Source organism: Arvicola amphibius, chromosome 11 (assembly GCF_903992535.2).
Source record: "Arvicola amphibius chromosome 11, mArvAmp1.2, whole genome shotgun sequence".
Lineage (NCBI taxonomy): Eukaryota > Metazoa > Chordata > Mammalia > Rodentia > Cricetidae > Arvicola > Arvicola amphibius.
Window position 1 is genome coordinate 123009297 of NC_052057.2, and position 27120 is coordinate 123036416.

Consider the following 27120-nt stretch of genomic DNA (forward strand, 5'->3'; position numbering starts at 1 on the left):
ATCTGTGTTCCATTAAAAATGGATGCATCTTAGGAGTAGAAAGGGACATTTCAGCAAAAGGAGTGTAGAGTCTAATTGCCAATGATGAATGGATTTCTAGAACCCCCGGGATCTTGGAAACTAACTTCTGCTCTGGATTCTAAGTCATCTGTGTCCCAGAGCAGAGATGGGGAGCACAGTTAGGCCTTCTAACCCAGCCCCTATATGAAGTTACATCTTTTAAATCATAAAGATCATAATTTCTTTGCCAAAATTAGAAGAGAAATACATACCTTTCAATAATAGCTTTTGGTGTAGCAGTGAAGAACTATATAACATGTTTTACTGTGGGTATACAGATGAGAACTAAAATTGTAACAGTCACAAACTGTAAAACTTCAATGTTAATTATATATATAATCATGCAACAGTTTGAGGATCCATATGAAAATTGTTCTTATGGGTAGCCTAATCATTTTGAAAGTTGCCTACATCAGAACATCAAAATCCCTTAGCATGGAAGGAAAAACCATTGGACTCTGTATCCATTTTTGGAGCTTGTCAGTTTTGTCATACTTCTTGTGATACTCAGTATTTCAGGAAGATTAAATTTATTATCATAATCAGATAGTGTTCAAATATCTGTCTTTTGTTAATATACTATTTTCCCATTTTGTCACAAGCTGAGGATGTGTACAGAAAGTGACAACTAGTATTCAGATGTCAACCCACCCAAGGAATGATTCTCTGATAGAGGAGAATCCCACCAAGGGTCCCACTGTGGGACCACTGACTCTGGTAGCTATTGCTCATGTTTGTAATATCACTTGTGCAAAAACCAGCTTTGGTGCCTCCCTAATACCTGCACTTTAGTGTGTAACTTCATATGAAATATATATGTAATCTCATCATTGCATTTTAATCTTATGGACACCTATATCCCTCCAAGGTCAGGAAAATGACTTCTCATTCAGCTGTGTAGTTTTAATATAAAGAAAATATACTAGAATACACTTCATAAATATATAAAATTTATAAGAAATCTGTAAGACAGTTAAAATCCTGCTTTGTTTCTTTTACTCAGACTAACACCAGAAATAATTTCTCTTTAGTCTACGACAATCTGCACAAAATTATCTTCTTTTTACCTCGGAGTAAGTTCAAACTAGACTAAAGGCTTTGTAAATGGATCATAAGTTTTTAAATTATAGCTACACATAAGGTCAGAGTGGCAGGTGTCTAACCAAGGTTGTTTATACAAAGCAGTCTAAAAAATATCATGCCAATTCTTTGTTTGCCATGTCTGTCTGGTAAAAGCTCTATGTCTCAAAGCTTGTGTCACCAGGCACTGCACACTCCCCCCACTGCCCACTGGTCACTGGTCACAGTCTTACTCCAGAAACCTTGACACTTTGTGCTGCCATGGTAAATGGTTCTGCCCTTATTGCTCACCCAAGGAATGTACTTTTGACCAATGAGATGTCATATTTTTTATTATTGTCTCAAGCCTCCTGTAAAAGAAAACTGTATTTAGGCTAAATAAAAAAGTTAGGAAGAATTGGAACAGAGAATTGAAACCAAAGATTTAGAATTACAGAATTAGATCTAAAGAATTAAAAGGTAGAGAATTATAGGCAATTAGAAGAAGAGAATTATAATTAAAGAAGAATAAAAAAGAATGACCTACAGATACTGTGTGAATATACTACAGAAATCTTTCAGTCCTTGCTTCTGAGAAGTGTTCTCTGTGTTCCCCTGAGTAGTGGTCAGGAAATGGGACTTAGAGACCTCTAAACCCTTTTCCATGAAATCCTTCTGAATTTTAATACCCAACTTGAGTTAGAGCATAGAATTAACAGACTAGAAACATATCATTTATAAATTGATGACAGCATAGGATTCTAAAATTTTATATTATAACATAGGTACATTAACATCAAATACAACATAAATTAATAGAAATAAGCCATCAACAAAGCTACATTTTATAAAAAGCCTTAACATCAATAGGTCATGTAAGTTAACTCAAGAAAATGAATAAATTAGACTTGAAAAAATAGTTTATATTGTTTTATTTGTACTTTATTCTGGACTAGGCAACATTTACTTAAAATAAACTTTTAAAGAAAGCTATATTTTAGAAGATATTTCCCTGGAAGATTGAGATATAGGCTCTTGTTTTCTACACCAGGAACATTTTATTGTTATTGTTATTGTTTTACACTGAATATTTGTTTTAAAAGTTTTTGGCTTATATCCTCATCTAGAAACTAAATTACTAATTACTTAAACTAAGACTAATATATCATAGTATCAACTGAACCTACTGGAATGCCTAGCATATGGTAGGAGCTAAGTTCTGGATGTGTAAGGGAGAAGTGTATAAAGACAGAGCCCATGGACATATAGCTGTCATTGCTAGGAAAAACGTCTCTAATGCTGAGCTGAAATTCTTCCAAAGATCTTGTACAACTGCACCAAGGATAAGTTTTATTCTATTTTGTAGATACAGTTCCACTTTATACAGCAAGCCTGCAAATATTTCACTGATATTTCCTTCTTCAAAACTCAGTTTACTGGACAAAGGTTTAAATGCTTCAAATTTGCTGTACTCTGTAGAAGGAACAGCGGGTCTCTTCCTGCCGCCTGGCTTCCGGCTGCCTGGCTAGCTTATGCCCAGAAATAACAACACACAAATTGCATTCTTTTAAACACTGCTTGACCCATTAGCTCTAGCCTCTTACTGGCTAACTCTCACATCTTGCTTAACTCATTTCTAATAATTGTGTAGCACCACAGGTAGTGGCTTACCGAGAAAGATTCAGCATGTCTGACCTGGTGGCTGGCTTCATGTTGACTGTCTCACTGCCTTTTTCCTCCCAGATTCTGTTTTGTCTTCCCCACCTACCTATGTTCTGACCTATCAGCCCAAGCAGTTTTCTTTAATTAACCAATGAAAGCAACAGATAGATAGAAAACCCTCCTACATCAGTACTCTGCCTGTCTTTTTCAACTTGATCCTCAATTTCTTTTTATCTTTTTCGGTGGGTGTGTGTATGTTACCATGTGAGTGTTTTGGTGTGCATGTCAGTACTTACAAATATATATGTTATAGAAGGACATCAGATGTCTTTGACATATTGTTTTAAACAGAATCCTGGACCTTGAGCTCACCATTTGACTAGGCTAAATGGCCAGTAAACTCCTGAAATTTGCCTGTTTCCCTCTGTATGATGAGATTATAGGCATTCAATGGCATTTTTATCATCTTACGACAGGTTTATTTTATTTTCTTCAAATTTAGGGTAACACTATAGAGGCATTATGTGAATAGGTTTTGATTTAAAAAAATCTGTATTCCATTCTTTGCTTGACCATTTAATAACTAAAAACTCAATCTGAAGCGATCTACAAAATTACCTGAGTTTTAGTTTCATCATGTGCAAATTTTATATAATGATAATTAAAATTATATATGTAGAGACTCAGTAGAAAATCTGGAACAGAGCTAAGTGTTTTGCAGATTGCAATAACAAATAGACTCAATATATAATTTAATGATATAATGCAAGAGAAATCACACATGTTATTCATATGGTTGTTAATCCAAGTTCCACCCAGGAAGGGGAGAATGAATGAAGTCTAGGACTGTGGTACAGTAGATGTCAGAAATTAGAGCGATGAAAGCCCAGCTTTCTCTATCATGCATCAAGACACATACCTTAGACTGGTGCTTTTCTGACAACTTCAGATAGAATGCAGTTCAAAGATGGTGGTGATCCCATGAGAAAAAAATGGTGACATTCACCCCGAAGCAATTCTGATGATAGTATTAAAGATAGTAATTCTACATGGTGGTTAAAATCTTTGCTGTACATGAGTAATCCCAGAAAGATCACGCCAGTGTTCCTAGAACTCCTTTTGACTGTGTTCTGAGCCATCTGAGATGCCTGGTACCACGACAGAGAATATGTTCTACCTCAGCAGAAGCTCCTTAGGATTTGAGGTGGAAAGAGGCCATAATCTCTATCCAGAAACAATTCTTTTTCTCTTAGAAAATCACTTTCCTTAAATCCCCTGCTATGATATAGTCTTAGGAATTGAAGTAAGTTAGTTTCTTAGAAACTAAAGAAACAGAGCTAATGTTTTGTTATAACACTCTCTGGCTTCAATTTAAGCTGGGTTATGGGTGAGTTTGACCACCAGATGGAAGTTGAAACTACAATCCCATCCTGCATCTGGGTCTGTTTTATAGGGTGAAGGAACTGGAGTAGTAGTTTGACAGACAGGGATGTAAAATGTTGGTTTGAAGAGCTCCCAAGAATTAATGTTGTTCCTGCTAAGTTAACTAGAACTAAAAATCCTTTTCTTTGTTTTTACCAGATACACTGATTTAATGCAATTGTGTCATGGGCGTTCACGATAACTGTTCTCATGCCATTGTTTATATCTCATTCTGTTTCTAAGACTCATGCTACAAAACTCAGTCCATATGTAGAATTGTATCAACCCTGTGGCTATTTCAGTGTCACGTGTTTATTTTGTGTTAAAATGACTACTTTTAGCACGCCCAATACAAAGATTCAAGTTGGTTCTTAATATGGGACTACAGAAAGAAAAATGGATTAAATTAAGACTTTATCTCCAGTTTATACAAAAAGTTACCCAAAAGGTCACATTTTAGCTTTCTTCTTTATGAGACGGTTTGCATGTAATGCTTTTAAATGTTAGTCCTAGAAACTGTTGCTAAATTAACTGATTATTGTGGAATTTAAAAGGAAAGATAGTTTACAACAAAGATATGAAGTAAAAGCATGATGTCAATTTGTCATGAATAAAACTTAGATTTAAGTATTTGTTAAAAGACCTAATAACCACCCAATGCCTTATAAACTTTGGTGCTGTTGACTTCTTGAAATCCATTAAAATGGTATTCTGAGGTCTATTAAACATGTTACATCACAACTTAAAATGTTTTAAGTTGAGTATGTTGACATAAAAACATTCCTTAGAAACTCTTGACTGAAATTTAATTATGCTATAAGATAGAAATTAAAATAAATATGAACTCAGAAGACAGTAACTTTTGAAATGTTGATAACCTTACTCTGTAAGGGAAAAAGCTATCTCTGGCAGGCCACACAGGTTAAGCTTGTTCACCCCGACAATATGTAAATGAAAGAGTCAATAATTGTGAGGGACAGGAAGAAATATAGAAGCAGTAGGGCCTTGATGGGGCAAGCAAGTAGAGAAGTTTTCTGCCTCCACATTAGTCTCTTAGGGAGTAGCATGAGTTTTAAATATGCAATAATGAATGGCATGGAAAACTATTGAAATGAAGTATGGCATATTACTGATAAAGGAAAAAAGAAAACATTTTAATGAAAAGGAGATTGTTCCAAAATGCAAATCTAAAACAAGAAGACAAACTAGAAATTAAGCAAATCACAGAAGTGCTGAGCGAGTCACAAGAAGATTTGAGAGGTAAAACTTAATGATAACATACATGTTGTATGATGTTTACTATGTTGAATGTTCCTCAAATGTTTTCCTAAAGGCAAATACTGATAAATGCTACTTCATTAATAAATATATTCCAGAAAAAAAATGAGGCAATGCAAACTTAGTTGAGTCAAGTTAACTTTATGTTTGACTTTGGATTCTTTTTTTTTTTTTTTTAGGTTGTGGTAGTTAGTGCTTTATTCGCAGTAGAAGTAAGTGGATCCTCTGTGAGTTAGAGCCAGCCTGGACTACACTTTGAGTTTTAGAACAGCCAGAACTACTAAAAACTCAGAGAAAAGGAGCTACTAGTTTACATAGTTACCAAAGTCTGAGGTCAACAGACTATTGTCTGAAAATCAAATCCATCTATGTACTTAGTTCTTTTTTTTAGTTCATCCAATAAGAAGCCATAACTTTATTAGTGATAGAAACAGTACAAATTTCAAACCAAGCTGTAGTTCCACCTTTGAAACAGCAAAAAGGGGAGAGGGAATGGGAGTGTCCTCGCTGTCAAATAGTTACATTGTTAATTCTCGCTGTCAAATTGTTAATTCCATAATAGTATTTACAATATCATTACTGTTGTTTTTCAGGGCCCAGAAGGCCTTTGCTCTGGACACATTCTCCTGTGACATGACCAATTCTATGTCCTTATCTTCCACACCTGCTTCATCAACCTCTTCCTCCTCACTCTCCTCTCCTGTCGGAGTCTGAAACAGCTTCACCTTGAACTTTGAACTTCTCAGCAGCTTCTAACTGTGCTTGCTGAGACAAATCTTCAATCTTGGCTTCTCCAAATATGATGTAGGTGTCTGAAGCCGGGCTCTTGTAGACATCTGGTTTGGTGATGATGAAGAGGATATTTTTAGATTTCCGGGTAGTGACTCAAGTAACCCCTGTAACCTGTCGAAGACTCAGTTTGGACACAGCCTTCCAAGCCTTCTTTTTACTCCGGCTCTGCTTTGCTTTGCCTGACTGGTTCTTCATGGATTTCAGCTGCTGCGGCCAGCTGGGCTTGTTGTGTGGCTGGCTGTGTGGAGTCTTGTTCCTCGAGGTACTGATTCATTGTTGTCAGAATCTTTCCCCGACCCTGTCTCAGCCTGAGGCTGAGGTAGCTCCTGCTCTGTAGCAGGGACCATTTCTGTGGCTTTGCCAGGCGTTTTGTGCGGAGGACACGGAACCAAGATGGCTGTACTTAGTTTTTTTTTTTTTTCCTCATGGTTTATTTTTTTTTTATATTTAAAAAATTTCCATCTCCTTCCCTCCTCCTCCCCCCTCCCTCCGCTTCTCCCCCTTCCCTCCCCTCCTTCTCCCTCTTCCCTCCCCTTCCCTCCACCCATACCTCCCCTCCCTCCCTCTCAAGGCCAAGGAGCCATCAGGGTTCCCCACTCTATGCTAAGTCCAAGGTCCTCCCAACTCCCCCCAGGTCCAGGAAGGTGATTGACCAAGCTGAGAAGGCTCCCACAGAGCCCGTCCATGCAGAAGAATCAGAGCCCAGCGCCATTGTCATATCAATTTTTTTTCTCTCATGGTTTATTTTTTTTTATATTTAAAAATTTCCATCTCCTTCCCTCCTCCTCCCCCTCCCTCCCCTCCTTCTCCCCCTTCTCTCCCCCTCCTTCTCCCCCTTCCCTCCCCTCCCCTCCACCCATACCTCCCCTCCCTCCCTCTCAAGGCCAAGGAGCCATCAGGGTTCCCCACTCTATGCTAAGACCAAGGTCCTCCCAACTCCCCCCAGGTCCAGGAAGGTGATCGACCAAGCTGAGAAGGCTCCCACAGAGCCCGTCCATGCAGAAGAATCAGAGCCCAGAGCCATTGTCCTTTGCTTCTCAGTCAGCCCCCGCTGTTGGCCACATTCAGAGAGACGGATTTGGTCGCATGATCCATCAGTCCCATTCCAACTGGAGTTGGTGATCTCCCTTTAGTTCTGTCCCACCGTCTCCATGAGTGAACGCACCCCTCTCGTTCCTGACTTTCTCCCTCATGTTCTCGCTCCTTCTGCTCCTCATCGGGACCTTGGGAGCTCAGTCCGGTGCTCCAATGTGGGGCTCTGTCATTTTCTTCATCTATCGTCAGGTGGAGGTTCTATGGTGATATGCAAGAAATTCATCAGTATGGCTATAGGAACTGGCCTTTTCAGGCTCCCTCTCCTCAGCTGCCCAAGGAACTAACTGGGGGCGTCTCCTTCTGAATAACAGTTATAAAACAGATGGCTCAAGAGTCTTGGCCAAAAGATTATATACCCCAAAGCAAGGCTGTGTGATAACTCTAACCCTTAAAATAGTATATGTCCCTGGCAGATAACAATCCTCTGCTTCAATGAAATACCAAGCTGAGGAAGGGGATTCTAAAGGAGTGATAACTGTGAGAAACCAGTGCTTTGAAAAAAACAAAAACTGTGCCCAATGGAGATGTAAAAAAACGGGCCTTGCCTGCTTTGTACAAAAGAAAAGAAATGGAAGTTGTGACATTTTAACATCATAAGGAGGGATCGCTTCATTGACGGTGTGGATAACATATGAGTTTTCATAAGGCTTCCACATAAGGCCCACTTAGTGACTGTAGATAAACAATGAGTGACATGATATGACAGGCAAAAGTGCTGATTTTCTTTCCAGTAATGGAGCCATATTCTCTGAGTTTGTTGATACCCCAAAACCTTTCACTAAGCAACTGATGTTTATGAAATATCCCCCAAATCTAAGGAGTTGTTTTTTCCATCTCTAGCAAAAAGAATTACTTTATTCTTGTCCCCGCAATAAGACACATCATTGGGAATCCTCACCTCACAGTAAAAAGACACTCCTAGATCCATAGATAATTTTTCCAACTAGATTCTGTAGCAAATATTTATGATGTTTATAATCTACAGCAGCATTTGCAAGGTTGGGAGACGGCATGAAGTCCACCACCATTCTTCAACTTCGTTCAAAGCACAGGAACGTTCTCAAAGGACATTGATGGATTTTATTTATGCTTCTATTTTTAAAAAAAATACATATATTAACTGAAAGTGAGACTCTATGACACAGTTTCCATGTGGTTGTCATTCCTGACGAGGTGGAATGTCACTCACCCTCCCATAAACAGTTCCATAACCACCATATTATGAGTGAACCCAATAAACTCATTGAGTCGGCATGCTTGACTTGGGTTACATCCTTACTTTATTCTCATTGCTACCTTACATAAGGCAAACTGACATTTGTTTACATCTCTCTTAGAGAAGTGAATGGAATAGGGGCTGAGTAAGGTAATAACTCTTTTTTCTGAGGTAGTAGCCTGCAGTACCTGAGGAGGGGCTGCCTTGCCAATAAGCCTTGTTGATTCTGATGCAAAGCCCTTTGGAAATATATGGCATTTGACCACATATTACACGAGCAATGTATCTTCTCTAGTATGAAGTCATGACTTTTTCATGTCTATGGGGACATTTATACTCCCATATTATATATACTAAATCTTTTTTTTTAACCTTGACGTACACTTTTACATAACTCCTATTTAATTCTACTCTACTTGGTTTTGGATAACTTTTCAACATGTCAAAATAATTTTGAAACTTGATTCCCTAATCACTTAGCAATGCCTTTCTGTTGGGGTCATTTGCTCGTTTGGTAAATTGTCTCAGATGTCTTCATCAAAATCAGGCACACTCGCATTGATTATGAGTGGGTCAATGACTAAGCCCCCTTCCATGTCCCCAGGGCTTCTCAAGATGACAAAGATTCATAAGTCACTGCTCTCTGATATTCATTCAATCAGTCACATTAGTGTGCCTATGGTTTTTTATCGCAAACTAATGTGGTAACTGAAGTTATAGATGTATGAAAAAAATGAAAAATATAGTATTAATCCATGAGTTTAAAACTTTTTTCCTTTTGAAAATATGCTAGGTTGGTGGGATGGCAGAACTGATGAGCTGGAGCTGTGGACGATACATTATAGGGGAGAATGGATTCTCACAAAGTTGCCCTCCCAAGATTACCAATGGTTGGCTATAACTTTCTTTTTCCCTGTGCCATGGTCTTTCTTTCGTTTTTATTTCTTTATGCTCCTACACATTAGATTTCTTCAACTTATATTTCCCAAGAAATTCCTCATAGCATACATTCTTCAATTTAAGACTGATCTAGTCCAGTTCTATAATAATTTGCTTCTGCTCTTCTCTATCAACATTATAGAACCAATATGGGTTTATTTCGAAGGTACATTTTATCTGTCAATAGCTAAAAAAAAATTAATCAAATCATGGCAAAGATAGTTTTATGATAATTATGAAAATATATTTGTCCTCTTACCTTTCAGCTTATTATGAACTGTACATTTACTGATATTAGATTTTATGACAAATATAGTTATTAAATACAGCTAAATTTCATCCACCAAGATCACCTCGTTTTGTCAGGAAGAAGATAATTGCATGTTCAGATATGCTCTAGGAAATACCAGTGGTTAATAGTTAGAGTCAATTTAATGGATTTAAAGTCATCATTAATGGGAGATCACCAAGGCCAGTCCGAATGGGACTAATGGAGCATGTGATCAAACCAGACTCTTTGAATGTGGCTGATGGTGGAGGCTAACTGAGAAGCCAAGGACAATGGTGCTGGGTTTTGATTCTACCACATGGACAGGCTCTGTGGGAGCCTAGTCAGTTTGGATGCTCACCTTCCTGGACCTGGGGGGAACTGGGAGGACCTTGGACTTCCCATAGTGTAGGGAACCCTGACTGCTCTTTGGCCTGGAGAGGGAGGGAGTAGGGATGTGGGTGGCGGGTAGGGGAAGGAAGTGGGAGGAAGGGAGGAGATGAAAATTTTTAATATAAATAAATAAATAAATAAGTCATCAGTAAAACAAATCACTGAACATTGTAAGGAATTGGTTAGAATATATTAATTAATGTTGAACGACAGCCCTGAAATATGAACAGTGTCATTCCTGGGGGTCCTAAGCTAAATAATAATGAGATAACAGCATCTCTTTCAAAGGAAACATTTAACTGAGGGTGGCTCACTTATATTTTCAGAGGTTCAGTACGTTATGATCTTGAAGGGGAGCAAGGAGATGCGCAGGCAGACGTGGTACTGGGGCTGAGTCTTACATCTTTACTCAGAGGCAACAGGATGTGTACTGACTGTCACTCTAAGGGAAGCTTGATAAAAAGAGACCTAAAAGTCTGTCCCCACAGTGACATACTTCCTACAAAAGGGCCACACCTCCTAATACTGCCACTCCGTTTGGGTGTCATTTTCTTTCAAACCATCACATGCACAATTGTTACATCAGTCTTGATACAGTAGAAACAGGAGGGTCCCTGAGGCTCACTGGTCAATCGGGCTAGCCTTGTTGGCAAACTTCAAGCCAACAAGGCCATATCTCAGAGAATGTGGGCAGTTCACCTGAGGGACTAATTTTCCTGCAGATGAAACCTGAGGATGGTCTATGGTGCCTATATGTCTATACACATAGGCCCATACACCTACCCCTTGAAGAAATACATATACAAATATGCAGAAACAAATTCATATTTTTAAAGAAACTGGGAGTTATATCTTTTATGCATTCTTATTAGTTGAACGAGCACTGTTTTTAGAGAGATAATGAATTGGCGAGTCTGTTCATTAGCAATGAATGCCATGTTACACATTGAAGTGTAAAAAGGCATAAGAAGGAGAGCTCATATAGTTCACAATCATAATGCTTATATTAGTTATATTTTGACTTGTTTACCATCTAACATATTATTCTTATAATAAGTAAATTTTGAACAAGTTCATTTATTTTGTGTAAGCATACGTGTGTGTGTGTGTTTGTGTGTGTGTGTGTGTGATGTAGACACATATATCACAGGATACAAGTCAAAATCAGAGAATGATTTCATTAGAATACTGTCAAAAAGAACAAGGGAAATTATACTGTTGTTTTCTCCGGCAATAAAAGATCTTTACTTCTGGAAGCACCAGCTCAGTTTCTAAGTTTCGACTCCATCTGTTTTTTAAATTGTCACTGGAATGAATGAATTGAATGGACTTCTCAGTTGTCTGTGTTATTTTAATGAACATGTTCAATTTCATATAGTGGTAAATTACCAATAATGTTACTCGTTACTATATCAATACAGGGCTTTATAACAAGGGAATGCTCCTCGTTTACTAATAATAGTAAGAAGTTACGATTCAATAAGAACAGGAAAAGCTTTTTTAAAAAATGTTGATTGCAGATAGCTCCTCAAAAATCTTGACTGTGTTTATCAGCTGCTTTGTGGACCCCCCTTCACCACTGCTTGCCCCAGTGTTCTCGTGATACACTGAGAAAGTCATTTCAGCACATGTTGCTTCAGTGGTTTATGGTTCCACCAAACAGGGACAAATACTTGCATCTAAAAGGTGAGAGTGTTAAATCCAAAGAAATCTATATGTAAGGGAAAAATATTAAATATATATACATATATGCTATATTACTATTTGTCTTGTAGCTCTGAAAAAATAATAAAAAGAAAAACTGGGTGAGGAATGGCTTATATTGGCTAACATTTGGGTATATTTGACAGGACAGTCATGAAAGCAGGACCTTTCGACCACTGGTAAAAATGCAATTGTAGTCAAGAAGCAGGGAGCTGTGAATAATCATTCTTAGGATGCCTTTCTTCTACATTCAACATAGGAATCCAGTCTTCAGAGTTGTGCCATCTATGATTAGGGTGGACATTCCCACGTGAATTAATTAATCTAACCTAGATAATCTCCCCAGGTTTGCAGATAGTCTCTCAGAGACTAAACTAATCTAAAAAAAAATCATCATATGTGTACCCTAAGGCTTCTCTTCTTGGTGACTCTAGAAACTGCTAAGCTGATAATCAATATTAACCTTCAATAAATGCACAAAGAGAGAGTTATATATAAATATACATATTGTCATCTATCATGTTATTTCACCTATTAAGATCAAGAAAGATTTAAAGAGTTGAAACAAAGAAAGAAAGGCATTAAGACAGCAGAAGTACTTGTAATCCACTTAATTCAATTGGCACAATTTTTATGATCAAATATTTGATGAACTGATCCTTTTGAGTTAAATAATGATAAATATATTAATGTGTTAAAACAATGTGAATGAAGGAGAGTCAAATAGAATGTAATAATGAGTGACAACCACATTCACCTTGGTATACTTAGAAGTTATAGATGCTGTAAATTACGTCAAAGAAAATTTAATATTGTTGATTGATTTAAATCAAGACAAATAAATCATATTGGTTTATTTGTTCACATTTTTTAAAATTATTGAATAGAACAGCCTAAAACTTAATAAAAATATAGCATTGTGTATGATTTGGTAACCAGTTTTGTTTTGATGAAGGAAGGAAACCTTGATCGAAAGCGTGTACTAAGTTTATAAAATATGATGGAGGAGAGTCATCTGTCTATGTGTTACTTTCATTGGTTAATAAAGAAACTGCCTTGGCTCTTTAACAGGACAGAAAATTAGGTAGCCGGAGTAGACAGAACATGTATAAGGGATCCTGGGAGCAAACTCTAATTTGCATCATGAGGCACACTTCTATCACAAGGCTTCGTATGTGGCAACATGGTCCTATAGCCAAGCTCCTAATATACATCTTAGTTTGCATATGTGCAGTAGAGAAGGCATCTAGCAGGGATCTGTGCTAAGGGTCATACTAAAGTTAAGTTGGGAATCTGTCTCAGAGACAACTTTCAAATAAGGCCAGTACTGCAGGCCCGGGGACATTCTCTAAATAAGGGCAGGTAGAGAGTAGAAGGATTCACTGGGAGGGAGGGAGGGATTCCCATGTTCTTGAGTTTTCTATTTTTGGATCTGGGTTATCTTACTCAGGATGTTTTTTTTTTTTCTATTTCCATCCATTTGTATGCAAAATTCAAGATGTCATTGTTTTTTCACCACTGAGTAGTACTCTAATGTGTATATGTGCCACACTTTCTTTATCCATTCTTCTGTCGAGGGACATCTAGGTTGTTTCCAGGTTCTGGCTATTACAAATAATGCTGCTATGAATATAGTTGAACAAATGCTTTTGTAGTATGATTTAGCATCTTTTGAGTATATTCCCATTGGTGTTTTTGATTTTAGCCAGTCTGACAGGTGTAAGATGATATCTCAAAGTTGTTTTGATTTCCATTTTCTTGACAAACAAGTTAAACATGACCTTAAGTATCTTTTGACCATTTGAACTTCTTCTTGTATAATTTCTGTTTCATTTCATCAGTGTGTGGTTCACTTTTCTATGATGTTTCTATTATTTTAAACATGGGACATTGTTAGCATTTTTTCTCTAAATATCCTCTAACAAATTCCCTCCTCCCTTTATAGACACGTCTGTGCCTACTTCCCAAGAGTCCAGTTTGTCGCTTATTGTTCCTTACCATCCATCTGATATTTAGTCTGGGATGACCTATTTATTCTGGGATGACCTTGAGACTTGCTGGTACCAAAAAATGTGGGAGAAATGAGTTCTACACGAAGGCCTTAAGAAGATTGCAGTTGAGTTTTCTACTTGCTAGCATAAAAAAAAATCTGTGAGAAGCCAGAAGGGCTTGGAGAGTTTTCTGGAGAGTACTACAGGTCTCTTACTGCCAGTTTATACTGTGCTCTCTGCTCAGAGCTACTGCTAATCACCAGATTTCTAAGTAAATTATCTTCTCCCACCATGGCAGTTGATTAACTAAATGACCACAGGACCGGCTACCATCTCATGTGGACGAATTTTCCAGGTAAGTATAGACACCTCACAGTATCAGAAACAACGTAAGCTGCTAAATTGTTCAGCAGTGGAACTGTGTCCTATGCACAAAAGATGACTGAAAGAATTGATCACTTTCCTCCATCACAAAACTCATCATATTTTCAATAATGAATGACTTAGAGCACTTGAAAAGCTTTTGAGATAAAACATGATTATATAGAAATACTATCAAGCTGTCTTATTAATATAAGCCTCTTATAATGTAATTTTTAAAAGAATCATTTCCATTTAAAATGCTGATGAATTAAAAGTTGTGTTGTCCCTTGACACAGGGTAATTGCTACCTGACTGGGGAAACTGTTCTGGTTTTGTTTGTTGTTTGTTTGTTTGTTTACCTCAAACAGATCATCTGATTTTCAGTTGATTGCAGGGAAGTTCAGAATAGAGGCTACATTTCTTAGTTGACTGAGATTCTGTCCTGTCTGCTAAAGGAGATAGGAACAGAGCTTCCTCTGTGATCTTTTATGGACTATTTGCCCCTGTTTCCTGCCTTTGAATGAAAATGTGTGTGTGTGTGTGTGTGTGTGTGTGTGTGTGTGTGTGTGTGTGTGTGTTTGTGTATCTATTGGGCTTGAATACCAAATCCATGTAAACAGAAAATAGCCAGTACTTTACACTCTGAGACACCAGGAATAGTATTTTGGACTGTGTATTAGGAAATTTCACATGATAAACAAAACGTTTCTGAATAATTAATAAGAATTTTATTAGAATCCCTCAGAATTCTAATATTTGGAGTACCTATTAAGCTTTTCTTTATTATAGTATGCCTACTAGTTCATGTAGAAACATTTGTTGGTAATCTAGCCCTCTCTTCTAGTCTTTTGGACTGGGCTTGCTAAAGCACATTTTCCTCTAACTGAGAATTTCTATTATTAAAAAATACAGAAATAATCACAACCAGCTTCAATTAAATTTTGTCCTAGGATGCCACTACGAAGTTCAAAGTAAATGCCTGATTTTAACATTAAACTCACTTTAAAAAAATCTTGTAAGTAAAATATTTTAACAGTTTCTCAACCATAAAAATATTTTAAAAAGGAAACAGAACTGAAAGTTAAGAAGAAATCCTTTCGTACAAACAATAAGACATGAATCAAATAGATGTAAATGATAAATAGTAAATCTTTAAAGACAGCAGACCCACAAGTGAAAGCAACACCCATGAACAGTGAGAATGCAGTAGAGTAACAATGGTTCAGAACTGAGAAGACGGCTCTGATACATAAGAGGGTGTGGGGGACATCATTTTCAATGCTAAGGTAACATATTAGTACATAATTAAAGCAACATGCCAGTAGTGCCAGGTTGTGTTAACTCTCAAGCAAAACATGACTGAAGTACAAGAGAGCTCAGGAACTTAATAGTTATATAGTTTCAGGATAGCATGATATGAAAAATTAGAAGAGCTAGTTTGATACAGATTATCTTTACCCAAATAATATAGGCACAACCCCTCCACCTACATTTCTACTAGACAATACTATTTAAAATTATAGCCTTCATTTACATTCAGTTTACTAATTAGAGCCATATGTTGTGAAGTTTTGTTTGAATGATGGCAGAAAAATACACTTTATTTACCTGATTAGTATGGTTTCCTAGTGGTAGATTATTCTACATAGAAAAGCTATTTAAAGTTTACATCATTTTTATAATACAAATAGCAACAGATCCTTTTATAGCAATGTTCATAACAGTGTAAAAATTTGTACAATATACTAAACAAGCCCATAAAGAGCACATTCTCTGTATTTTTTCAGAAAATATCAAGCAATGATTTTTCATAAAAAGGATGCCTCCATGTAGGATATATTAACATTATTTCATAAGACACATGCATATGTGATTAATATAACTTTTCTATTTAATGTAGTGACAAATAAATAGTATTTTTAACATATGTAAAATTATTTTCAACCCACCAGCAATACCAGTAATTGCCAGTAAAAAAAAGAAATTTCCTACCTTCACTCTGCTCACAGAAATTTCTGAGTTATTCAGTTATCCTGGCCATTTTCTAGCTATATTTTTGAAACTAAATGATTTCTTGATGGAACTCCTCAAAGAAACCATATATGGAAATATGCCTGTGGTCATATTTATCCTAAATTAGAATTGACTCATACAAATGTAAAGTAAAAAGTGTATGGCTGAGTAATGACCTTATATGGCTACTTTAGATAGTGTCTGTTGAGAGAGGCTTCTCAGGTACATTGAAAATCCAATTTTGGATGTGTTTTATGGTATATTCTTAGCAGAAAGTTTCTTGCTTCCAAATTCCCAAATAGATTATAGCTGTTGAATTACTTCAAGAATAGCCATTTAGTAAGAAAGTCATCAGAGGGTGTTCTTTCAGTCTCATTTTTAATCTTTTTTTTTTAAAAAATAAATCAAACATTCTTTTACACTAAGATTATTTTGTATAATGAAGATGGTCCAGGGAATGTTTGCCTTATGTAGAAGACAGACATATAAGGTTTACAACTCCACTATGAACTTGGTTCTATGTTGCTAACTTGTTTTCATGAGATTTCACGGCTATAGTTCACAAAATAATGAACCTGTGCGTGCTAAGGAATAGGGTCTGCCAGCCACAAAATAAGGTAGATCCTCAGACCTTCTCTCTCTCCCTCCCTCTCTCTCTCTCTCTCTCTCTCTCTCTCTCTCTCTCTCTCTCTCTCTCTCCTCCGATAGACCCAATCTCCTCAGTCTTGTCCCTAGTGTGGCAACAGCTCACCAGTTGCAGCTTCCCCTTGCCTTTTGTACACATCTCCTGAGGATTCCACAAACCATCCCCTCCTAACCACTTACACCTAACTCAATCGCAGTATCCTAGACTCCAATACCAGCAGGCGTTTCCTGTGAACACACCATCACACTAGTAAACAGGCAACACACAGCTATTACATTCTCTAAACATCCAGAGAGGAAACAGGAAACCAAGGATCAAAACACCTATCCAACAAAGACAAATCCAGAAATCAGCATGTAGACTAATAATATCGCCAAACCCAGACTCTCGGTCTCCAGCATAAGAACACACTCAATTTACCCACTAAAACAGGGCTAACAGAATGGATGAAAAAACTTGATCCATCCTTCTTCTCCATCCAAGAAACATATCTCAACATCAAGGATATACATTCTTCAGAATAAAGGATTGGAAAAAGATATACAAAACAAATGGACCTAGGAAGCAAATTGGTGTATCCACTTTAGTATCTAAGAAAATAGACTTAAAACCAAAACACAAGTGCACCAAAGTTTGTAAAAGAAGCACCATTACAGCTGAATCACATATTTACCCTCACATTGATAGAGGGAGACTCCAACAATCCATTCTTCCCAATGCACCGGTCATTCTGGAAAAAAAAAAACCAAACAGAGAAATACTCCAGCTTATAAATGTTATAAACCAAATGAGCATTACATATAGTTACAGAACATTTTATCTGAACACAAAACAGAAGAAATATTGCCTAATTTATTTTATGATGCCATAGTTACCTTGGTCAAGTCACACAAAGATTCAAAAAGAAAGAAAATTCCAGTATAAATTTGTCATGAACATAGATATGAAAATACAAAACAAAATACTTGCAAATCAAATTCAAGAACACATCAAGATCATCCACAATGATCAAGTAGGATTCATCCCAGAGAAGCAGGTTTGGTCCAATATATGAAAATTAGTAAATGTAATCTACCATGTAAACAAACTAAAAGAGGAAAACCTACATGATCATCTCATTAGATGTAGAAAAATCTTTGAAAAATTCAACAACCCTTCCTAATAAAAATCCTGGAGAGATTAGATATACAGGAACATGCTTAAGCATAATAAAAGCAATTTATATCAAGCCTGCAGCCAACATGAAATTAAATGGTGAGAAACTCAAAGAAAATACACACACACACACACACACAAACACACACACAAACTAGTAACAAGACAAGGATGTACACTCTCCATATCTATTCAATGTAATAATTGTAGTTTTAGCTAGAGCAATCAACCAACTGAAGGTGGTCAAAGTGATACAAATTATAAAGAAAGAAGTAAAAGTATTGTTATTTACAGATGTTATAATAGTGTATATGTATAAATATGTGTGTGTGAGTGTGTGTGTGTTTTTGTGTGTATGTGTGTGTATGACACTAAAAATTCAACCTGGAATTACTACAACTGATGACACTTTCAGCAGAGCAACTAGATAGAAGATTAAATAATTTTTAAAAAGCAGCCTTCTGTGAACAAATGATAAATAGTCAAAAAATGAAAACAAGGAAATAATACTCTTTATAGTAATATCAAATAATAAATAAATAATAAATAAAATATCTTGGAGTAACTCTAAGCAAGCAAGTGAAACAAGTATGTGACTAAAAGCTTTAGTTTTTGAAGAAAGAAATTTAAGAATATATCAGAAGTTGGAGAGATCTCCCATGATCATGGATCAGTCAGGTTAACATAAAAATATATATCCTACCAAAAGGAATCTACAGATTTAAATGTAATTCCCACTAAAATCTTAACAGAATTCTTAACAGACCTAGAAAAGACAATTCTCAACCTCATATGGAAGAACAAAAACCCCAGATTGCAACAATAATTATGAACAATAAAAATAAAATTGCTAGATATATCACTATCCCAGATTTCCAGTTATACTATAGAGCTGTAAGAGTAAAAACCACATGGTATTAACATAAAAACATACACATTGATTAATAGAATAGAATTGAAGACCACTACCTTAAATCTAACACATATGGAAACCTTATACTGGGGGAAAAAACCCTAAAATCACACTGTACAAAGGACAGCTTCTTCAACAGATGATCCTGATCAAATTGGATTTCTGCATATAAAATAAATCAAATAGATCCATATTCATCACCATGAACAAAAGTCAATTCCAAGTGGATCAAAGATCTCAACCTAAAACCAGGTAACCGGAGTCTGATAGAAGAGAAAGTAGGGAGTTACCTTGCTCACATTGGCACAGGAGATACCTTTGGGTCCAGAATAGAGATAGCACAAATAAGGACTACTTAACTGTTACAAAATAATGACATCATGAAATTTGCAAGCAAATTGATAGAACAAGAAAAAAAATTATTCTGAGTGAGGTAACCCAGTCCTATTAAGACAAATATGGTATGTACTCATGTATAAGTGGATATTAGCCATTAGGCAAATAATAATCAAGGTACAGTTGATAGACTCAGAGATAAAGAGAAGATAAAGAGATAAAGAGAAGAGGTCTAGCAGGTATACATGAATCTCCCTCAGAAGGGGAAACTGAACAGATTTTATGTGTGCACTGGGGAGAGGTGGGGAAGGTAGCAGGAGAGATCACCATGGAGAGGAAGATGAGATGGAGGGTGGGAGTGTGAGGAGAGACAAATAGGTTGTGGGACTTTGGGGGAGTGTTGTGGAGACAAACTGATTGCAGTGGAAACTTCCAAGAATCTATGAAGGTTATCCCAATGAGTACTCCAAGAAATACAGAATATAGAGTACCAATTGGTCATCTCTTTTGTCTGGGCAAAGCTTCCAGTGAAGGGATTGTGTTGCATTCATTTGAGTTGTTGGCCAGGAAGGTCCCATGGAAATTCTAAAACAGTAAAGGATGAATCTAAGACAAGGGTTTGCTTTCTGAAAACTGAGAGTGGAGACCATTGCTGAAAACAACATCCATACAACTCATTGAACAAGAAGTTGTGCTGGTACATACTTGGAACCCTTTTTCCCTACATTCTAGTCTCTTTGGTGAGAGAAGGTTCTCTGCATGCAGGCTACCAAAAGAGAAATGTGGATACCAATACAGCTACAAATCCTTTGACCTACAACCTGTCCTGGCTATAAAACATTCAAGGACAAGGTGGCACAGAGCTTGTGAGAGTGGCCAGGGAATGTCTGATTTGGCATAAGGCCCAGAGGCAGAAATCCACAGCAGAACACTGGGCTGAACACCCAAAGTCCAGTTGAAGAGTGGAAGGAGTGAGAATATGAGCAAAGAGGTCAAGACCATGATGGGAATACCATCGAAACAGGTTACCAGTGCTAATGGGAGGTTACCAACTCTGGTTGGACAGGTAAAGAACCAGCAGAGGACCAAACGAGGCCCTCTGAATGTGGGTGACAGTTTTATGGCTAGGCCAAATAGTGGGGTCATTGGCAGTGGGACCAGGAATTATTCCTACTGCTTGTAATGTTTTTTGGAGCTCTTCTTTTTGGTGGGATACTTTGTTCAGCCTAGATATAGTAGGGAGGGCCTTGGTCCTTCCTCAAAGCAATTTGTCTTACCCTCTCTGAGGAGTGGATGGGAGTGGAGTGGGGAAGAAGGTAAAAGGAACAGGTGTAGAGGAGGGAGTGGGAACTGGGATTGGTATGTAAAGTAAAAAAAAAAAAAGATGGTTGTTTTCTAATGAAATAAAATAAAAAGAAAGAACCCACACCTGATACTGCATAGGTGACAAAGAACAAGAGACTAGATAATCCAGAAACCTAGTATGACACCAAACATGCCTGTTCTTAAAAAAATAAAACAAACAAACAAAAAATAGTAAAATGATTTCTAATGATATTCTACAATACATTTGGATCAGTGACTTATCCAGTTATCATTAGAGATACTAACTCTGACACTAGATGGGAACAGATGCAGAGACCCACAGTCAGACATTATTAATAAGCTAGAGCTAATGGGACAAGCTTTGATTTTATTAATACAGTTTTTGTGTATTTATTTTGGGTCTAAGCTAGCCGGGCAGCTGGGTCTCAACAAGTGGCCTCCTCCAACAAATTATGTAAATAGACTTTAAAGTAGAGATATCCATCAAATCTTTCCCCTCAAAGCTCAGAGGATCCTGTGGAAGACAAGATGGAAATATTTTAAGACTCTGAGGGGATGGAAGATACCAGGTGAACACAGTCTTTTGCATCAACTAAGCAAGGCTCACGTGAACTCAGGGAAGCTGAAGCAGCAAGCACATGGCATACATGGAACTGACCCAGGTCCTCTGCATAATTTATAGCTAATAGCTTAATGATTTTATGGGACTCCTGACTATAATATCAAGTGTGTGTCTGACTCTTGATTGTTCTTGGGAACCTTTCCTCTTGTTGACTTTGTGTGTCCAACTTCGAAAAAGATTTTGCTTCATCTTATTGTATTTTATTTTGTCATGTTTGTTTGTTATCTCTTAGATAACAATTCTTTTCTAATTTTAATTTGTTGATAGCAGTTTCTGTTCCACCGAGTCTTGCAGTTGTTCAGTCCCAAAGAAACATACAGAGGCATATATTAATTAAGAACTGTTTGCCCTGTTGTTCAGGCTTATTAATAACTACCTTTTATAACTTAAATTAACACATAATTCTTATCTATGTTTAGTCACATGACTTGGTACTTTTGTCAGTGAGGCATTCTCATCTTTCTTCCTGTGTGTCTGTGTGGTAACTCTATCTTTAACTTACCTCTTCCCAGAATTCCCTTAGTCTGTTTGTTCCACCTATACTTCTTGCCTGGCTACTGTTCAATCAGCATTTTATTAAACCAATACAAGTGACAAATCTTTACAGTGTAGAAAAGCATGTAGAAAAAAAAAGCATGTAGAAAAGCATGGACCGATGTGACCTATGGCTGCAGTTCAGGACTGGACAACATCATTGCCCTGGGTTGCAACATGGGCCACCTAGGTCTGTCTGCATGTCCCCAGCAGCAGGTTCACCTTCTAAGACCAACATGGTCTCAGGTGTCTGCTAAGACTTCAGGTATCTTCACAACCTTTGGTGGTAACAAGGGTCATGGACATCAACTCAGAGCCACATAGGGACTTGGAATAAGATATAGTCTGGTCCAGAGGTCAACATGGTCCTGGGTGATGGAACAGGAATCTTACATTAATACTATGTCTATGTGTGCAAATCTCTTGGACATCAACCTGGTCATAGGTAGTAGTCCTGATGACAGGTGTCCACTGGGTCTTCAGTGGTAACAGGAGCCATAGACATCAATTCAGACACCCACAGCTGCATCAGGGAAATGGACCAAATCATGGCCCTTGGCAGTAGCCCAGGCCCAGACAGCACCATTGTTGTAGGTAGCCATCAGGTCCTCCATGTGAGTCTATTTCTCACTGCCCTCACCTCTTCAGATCTGCCTGTCTCTCCCCTTTACCACCCTGTACTCACTCACCATAGAGGTGCCCTACAGTTTGGCATCAGATTTACATATTATTACCATTTCTTGGAAATCCCCAAATACATTTTCTGTTCACATTTTGTCATTTCTTTGCATCAGTGAGCTTTATAAACTTTAAGCTTAGATGACAGATTTTATAGCAAGTAGGTTGATTCTTTTCCTAAAGTTGGCTTCATTTATCTGGACAGATGGCCCTGTTTTTGGAACACATTGTACATACATGTTATGTACCAGAATTCAAGAATATAATGCTTTCCTTTTATGAATCAGTGTTACCGAGAAAATATTACTTTGTTCAGAAAAAGCCATACTTTGCAGTGGGTGTCACTAATTTCTCATTGACTATATTAAACCTGGAGATAACTGTAATGGCTATTTTAATGATGCTCACCATCATCTAAATTTGACTTGAAGTTTCACTTCATGTTTTTTTGAGTAGGAAATCACAGTCTTTGTGTCTTCATTCATGCTATGACTGAATGTAGACTAAAGGACTTTAGTCAAGATTTTCCTAAATTCATCCTTGGTTATGATTAATATTTCAGTGTTATTTTTGAGGACATGAACTAAAAGGCTCTAAGTAATGTACACAAAGATATTCAGTGTGATGGTTGACATATCAATTATATTCTTCAATCAATTTTCCTATAGTGTGAGTCTCCTCATATCATAAATAAATTTTAATCTATTTTTTATTTCCAACCACTAAGCTTTGAGATTCAACTGTACAATGGATAATTCATATTCTCTGAAAATGCCCAGAGCTCTCCTACTTTTGTTTCTAGCTCATGTTTTATCCTCCACATGGAATGTCTCTTTCAATCATCTATGTCTGTGAAAACTATAAAGTTTCCTCATGGCTCAGAACTGCTTCCCATAAATGTTCCATAATTCCCTCAGGTGGAATTATTTATCAGCTCATTTAAGATCACAAAATTGTATTCTCTCATTAGGAAATTAAAAAAATCCTCCAGTCTATATGTTAGTTGCTTGTATGTCTGTTCCCTTCCCTCTGATACTTATTTTTTTGAATGAAAAGTTGCCTTGTGTTTATATAATAAATGTATTAGATATAAGTTTTATTTACATATACATGCACATGCATGTGTTTTGTTTAGCTGTTTAGTTACTCACATTTAGTAAATGCTTTTCAATTAACTTTCTAATTGTTAGGATAGTTATGCATTACCTTTTTGTGTTTTTATAAATATTGGAAATGATAAAGGGCTGGTTAATCTAGAAACACTGTGACTACTATACTTATGATGCATGATGCTAATTCTCTAAATCTTAAAAGTCCAGCATATAGAGCTGAAGATGGCTCAGAAATTAAGGGTCATTTCTACTCTCCCAAAGGACATGAATTTGGTTCTCAGCACATACATCAAGTAACTCACAGCCTCCCGTGATTCCAGTTTCAAAGAAACAAATATCCTCATCTGATTTCCATGGGCACCCACACACATATGGAAAATACACACATATGCATAAATAAACAAATAAATGCTTTAAAAACATGAAACATACATTATCATTTTTTATTGTTACTCGGCGTAATTACTCTAATCTTTAGATACTCCTAGACTCAGAAGTGTCTCATTTGACATCAATTATAAATGTGGAAACAAAAAGAAGCACAGAGGAAGAGCTTCCTAATATACTAAAGACACATCATATACCTTTAGCTTTTTATATTGTTTTTGCTAAATAAGAAAATTGTTAATTCTTATCACCCTAGCTGTTGATCATTTTAGTCCTTCACTTAGTAATGTGGTCACAATGAACATATCCAAATATAGAATTAATTTTTAATATGACTACTAATGCTAGTTTGGTATTTTAAGAATTAAAATTCCAGTATCAGTTGTTAAAACATAAGGAACACCTTCTCAAGTCCTTTTAGTCCTATTTTATAGATTTAGGGATGTGGTTTTTTTATTTACATGTTATGTATTTGTATTTGTTTTCCTTGTTTTATACCTTAAATGTTATTTTGTTATTAATACAGAAGTTCAATGAGCTCTTATATCTGTGTGAATAACACACCCAAATTACAAATCAGTCTTAGGGGGATGAAAATATACACACATAACATTGATAACATGTGCCAGTTGTACATGGCTCAAGCACAGGGTGTCTTCTGGATATTATGTCAACTGAACAAAATATAAATTAATAATAAATCAATGTGTTCCTAATTGACATTGAAGGTAAATATAGAAATATATGTTAAATGATAACAAAGAAGCTAGAACTTATCCTACTTTTTCATCCATCCTTCAGGTCCTAAAGTAAACCTAAGTATGTGAAAAAGTACAAATCATGAAGTTGCAAGGTGAGCTAGGCTTTCTCGTATTCATTTGTATTTCTTTCTTGTCTGGGAAAATCTTTTCTTTGAAGTAATTAGAAGTTTGATATTTTTTTGCCTAGTACCTGAAACACACAGGGAAATGAGGGTCACCTTCAAATGCCCCTTATAAAGTATATAGGCATTTGAATTCTGATTTTGTTTAGAGAAAAGTAAATGATTGAAATGATAACAAAAATTAAGCCTTCAATTTAGTGAAATTATTTCTGAGAATGCATTTTTCCAAACAAACATAGATTCCCACTTCAACTTAAGAAAGAAAGAAAGAAAGAAAGAAAGAAAGAAAGAAAGAAAGAAAGAAAGAAAGAAGAAAGGAGGAAAGAAAAATTGGATAAACAAACTGAATCAGGCTTGGTGCATAGGAAGACGGTAATTACATTCTAAGGATTTTACTTTTCTTTCTATGTGAAAGAAGATGATAATGGTTGATTTATAGCAGCATGAGAAACTGTAGGGGGCCTCTTTCTCTAGCGGTCTGTTGACCATCATTCTGAGAGGTAAAAGAGACAGAAGAGGTAACAGAAAACTGTATGTGGCCCATGAGCCCTCTGGGAGGCAGATTTAGGTGAATCAGCTCAATTTTATTCCAGTGCGTAGGGAATATATAGAACTGGGGAGCCTGGGGACAAATCCTTATTTGATTAAGTGGCACTTTGCTATCACCAGGCTTTGTATGTTGCAGTTGGGTCCTAAAGCAGAGCTCCTAGCTCAAGTATTCTTAGCAGGAATCTATGCCTAGGGTCAAGCTAAATATGAATCAGATATCTGGTTGAAAGTCAGCTTTTAGATAAGGTCAGTCCTCCAGGCCCAGGGACTGTCTCCAGATAAGGTCAGGTAGAGGCAAGAAACTCTGCTGGAAGGAAAGCCCCAAGTTTTTGAGCTATTAAGACAAGCTCCTAGGGCCTGGAGAGGCCGTGACCTCTACCAGCCAGCACAAATCTCCCACCAAGAGACCTGCTGTAATCTACAAACTAAAGCACAAGTCAGAAGATGTGATTCTTCTCCTACAGTGTAAACTAGAGCCAGTTATACAGAGAAAAGCAATAGTGTGCCAGACATCTGTAACAGATCAGGTAACACAGCCTCTTTTATTTATTGCTTCACATGTATTTACCAGTGAAATAATACAAAGAACGAATATTTTTAAATCAGTGGTTCATATATAAGGAATGACTGTTTTTCAAACCAGCCTTCTGAGTTACTCATTGACTAAATTACAACTGTATACTTTCCCAAACAAGAATTAGAGTGGTTCTATTTCTGAAGATTTTTTAAAAAAAATTTCTTTGCAAAACTTCATATTAAGGCTAAAAGTTTCTTTTTGTGTATGTGTGTGTTTCATCTTTCCTCTCTATCATTTCTTTCTTCTCATTCCTATCTCTAACTATTAAAAGCTTTTAGCTCACTTGCTGATGGAATTATTAGAATATCATGATGTACTAACCTATACTCTGTTTAAATACATACGTACATATATTCATTCAAATATGTCTCAACTGGAGTTGATCTCAGCTGCATCAAGATCTCTGAGAAGCCTAAGAGCTTACCCTTATTGCAAGACACCAAGTTAGCCTCTTACTGTTTAGGAGATGATGAAAGACACAGAAATCTGAAAATAGTAACAAAGACTTTATCGCCCTGAGCAAAGAAGCAACCAGGTTTCATACTAACTTTGTTACCAAGGTCCCAGAGCAATAACAAGAACGAGGGTCAATAGGACGTGTTCACAAATGAGTAAGCATGAATTTAGTTGTAATTTGCTTAACCTTTTCCATAGAGAGAAATATGTATTTATTATTTTTGATGACTATAAAACTTATTTCTTCCTTAGAGGCCCATGCCATGTTTTACAATTGTAGTTCTCCGTACAGGTATCCTTGAAAAGACAATCCAAAACCAAATGTCACATGATGTTCATAAATGAGAGGGACACTGGCAAAAATTTTCCCAATGAATAGCCACAATCATGATCCTTATTTATCAAGGACAATGCATATATAAGTTAGTTACTTTTCTGCTGTTGTTATGAAACAATATGAGCAAAGACAACCTAAGAATGCTAGGGATTTTGTGTTTGTTTTTGTTTGCTTTTGTTTTTTTTTTTGTTTTTGTTTTTTGACATACAATTCCAGAGGGATGATATCATGATAAGGACACACACTACCAAGGTTCAAGCATGAAAATAGGAGCAAGAAGCATAGCGTACAAACTCAAAGTGAGGCAAGACTATAAAACTCTCAAAGCCCACCCCTAGAGATACTTTCCTTAAC

The 27120-nt window shown here is 36.6% G+C and overlaps 1 pseudogene; it reads right to left on the bottom strand.

The window, feature by feature from the left end:
* Window positions 1-6020: 6020 nt before the first annotated feature.
* The window catches only part of LOC119826036, a 43697-nt pseudogene continuing 22597 nt past the window's right edge, over window positions 6021-27120 (bottom strand).